The sequence below is a fragment of the Chaetodon trifascialis genome, chromosome 20 (assembly GCF_039877785.1).
Source record: "Chaetodon trifascialis isolate fChaTrf1 chromosome 20, fChaTrf1.hap1, whole genome shotgun sequence".
In the NCBI taxonomy this organism is placed as follows: Eukaryota; Metazoa; Chordata; class Actinopteri; order Chaetodontiformes; family Chaetodontidae; genus Chaetodon; species Chaetodon trifascialis.
The window spans coordinates 20377775-20380891 of NC_092075.1; positions in this window are offsets into that span (position 1 = coordinate 20377775).

Here is a 3117-nt window from a genome sequence, read left to right on the forward strand (position 1 = left end):
TTTTTGTAAATGTTAGAGCTGTAATTAATAAATATGACGTTGCACCTGGACTGACCTCCATGCTTGGCACCCGTGTCGATGCCTCTGACATTATTCTCCATCAATTGTTTTTTTTTTATAGTAACACTTAAACCACTAGGTGACGCCCATTTCCTGTGAATGAGATCTTAATGGAATAGTTTGCTTCACTGAGTTGTTCGGTCTCTACATCAGTCTCCAGAGAAGACCTTGAGCGACGAGATGGTACCTGTTACCATGGCTACAGTATCCTGCTCCTCTATTCTATGAGCTGTGTTAGCCCTTAACATTAAAGGATACAGATTTAATGGGTTTTATCATGGCACCATATTCACTTGTGTAAACAGCTTTTCTGTTGTCAGACAGGACAGCCTGTACGAAAATAAATAAACAAAATAATTGGAATAATCTACACAGTTACACAAAATATCTCCCTTCTTCCTGACTTTGCTTGCCCTTCGTTTTGCTCACAGTTTGACCTTATCCATGAGCTCCACATATGATCTGTATGGCAAACACATTTATCACTAAGACAAGACAGGCCTTTATTGATCCCACACTAGGGAAATTAAATCATTGCAGCCAGCAAGTATTACAAAAAGCAAAAACAGTGGCACAAAAGGGCCAAGATAAAAAAGTGTGCAGGATACAGAACAGAAAAACAATTATGTACATTATGTAGATTACATAACAATTACATAATTACAGATGAAAGAACTACTAAATGCCATAAAAATCCTACTGTCATAAAAGCACTATTGCCAATGGATAATATGTGCAGATATTAGCAGTGATAACTGTAGTGCAAAACAAAGTGGGTATGATGTAGACTTGAGAAAGACAGCAGCAACATTACATGATGCTGGAGTCTGAAAGCCGCAGGAATGAAGAACCTGCCGTAGTGTTCTTTCTTGAAGGAGCTGCTTAAGTTCTCCACCGTCTCATGCAGGGGGTGGGGTGGGTTGTCCATGATGGATGTCAGCCCTCCTCTTGCATTCTCTAGCATTTCAGGCCTTTGAATATGCTTTGCTATGACTGCTCCTCTCTAAGATGCATTCATTTATGGAAAAACAGGAGACCACTAAATGAGGGAGAAATTTCAAAGTAAACTTTCTCAGTAAATTTCTACTCCTTGCTCTCCTACAGAACAGACACATCTCCTGCTTGCTCCCTGCTCTGCTTACATTCCATTGCTGATATCCTTCTTTTTCTCGGCCAAACACCTGTGGTGTGGACTGAATCACCTGGTACCTGCACCTGGTACCACAGACTACACCGGTGAACATCCAGGGCTTGGACACTGAGACCGTGGGGGATTACAAATAACAAGGTGTTTACTTCAACAACAAACTGGACTGTTCTAACAACACAAATGTCCTGTACAGGAGGGGCCAAAGTCATCTCCATCTGCTCAGTAGACTGAGGTCCTCTGGACCTGTTAAAACATTTTATGACTCTGTGGTGGCATCTGTAGTTTTCTATGCAGTGGTCTGCTGGGGCTGTGGAAGCTCTGGAAAAAGACTGAACAAACTTGTCAAAGGAGCTGGCTCTGTCCTGGACTGCCCTTTGGACACCATCGAGGAGGTGGGTGGGAGGAGGATGTAAGCTGACATCAATCATGGACAACCCTTGACACCCCCTGCATGAGGTGGTGAGGGCCCTAAGCAGCACCTTCAGCAGCAGACTGCTGCATCCACTCTCTAAGAGGGAATGCTAGCGCAGGTCCTTCATTCCAACTGCGGTCAGACTGTTCAACATTAGCACTGTCTAATGTAGCACTGTGTTTACTTGCTTACTGCTCTGCACTACTGTGTGATCCTATATCTCATCATCATGCCATTACATCCATGCAATATCTTGTGCAATATTAAATTTCTACTCTCAAGTCCAAGCATATTCATATTTTTTTTTAATCCAACACTATACTTAAACCATATGCAATTCTAAATCCATGTGCAATTCTTGATTCCCAGTGCAATTTCTCAATTGTTTCCCCATCAGCAATGATTAGTTTTCAATCCCCCCCCCCTTTATTTGTATAGAATATATATATATATATATATATATATATATATATATATATATATATATATATATATATATATATATATATATATATATATATATATATATATATATATATATAAACAGAGTTAGATTTTTTTATTTTCTGTCTTGTAATTTTTTCCCTTCTGTGTCTTATTTTATACTTCTGATACTATCGCTGCTGCCTGTAACACCAACATATCTCTATGGGGGATTGATAAAGTGTTATCTTCGTCTGTTTTAAATACTGTTGTTCCAATAAGGATTAAAAAGAGGTCAACAGACAGAATCTCTCCATGGTTAAACAACAACAGTGTTAATGACAGCAAGAGAATTTGTCGAGCAGCTGAAAGAAAACAGAGGAAAACTTGGCTCACAGTTCACTGCAATATATACAAAGAAGCAGTACGTCTGGCAAGAAAGGATTACTTTCCCAAGGAATAATATTCTTTACTACTGACCATCGTCTATCTGCAGTGTTGACCCTGTTCCAACAGCATTTTTAAAACAGGTGTGTGACAGTGTTTCAAGTCATGTCCTGAAGATTATAAATACATTTCTGCAAACAGGCATCTTCACCTCATTCATCTTCATTACGCATTAAATGACAATCATGCATAATATCTACATATATCTACATATGTACATATATGTATTTATGTATGCGCTATACCAATATATACAGCACATTAGTGAGAAAAATAAACTAAATACATGTCAGTGGACCTTCATTGGAATGCCTTCCCTGTTCAAAATATGTAAGTTGTTGTCATTGAATGAGTGTCCCTTATCTTTCAGGTGGAGGTAAGCTGCTGAGGGGTTGGCTCTCCTGTGTTGAGCCATGTGTTTATATAATGGTTGTTTAGTTTCCCTGAGATACAAGTTGGTGCGTTTCTCTCTTTCTATTTCTACTCCATTGTTACCTGTCAATCAAAATACTGATTGATTTATTGATTTTTCCCAGAAAATTTAAAGCAGTACAGTAGTTTTTATTCAGCAATCAGAAGTTAAAGGTTAGAACAATTAGAGGATGTTACACTGACAACAGGGTTT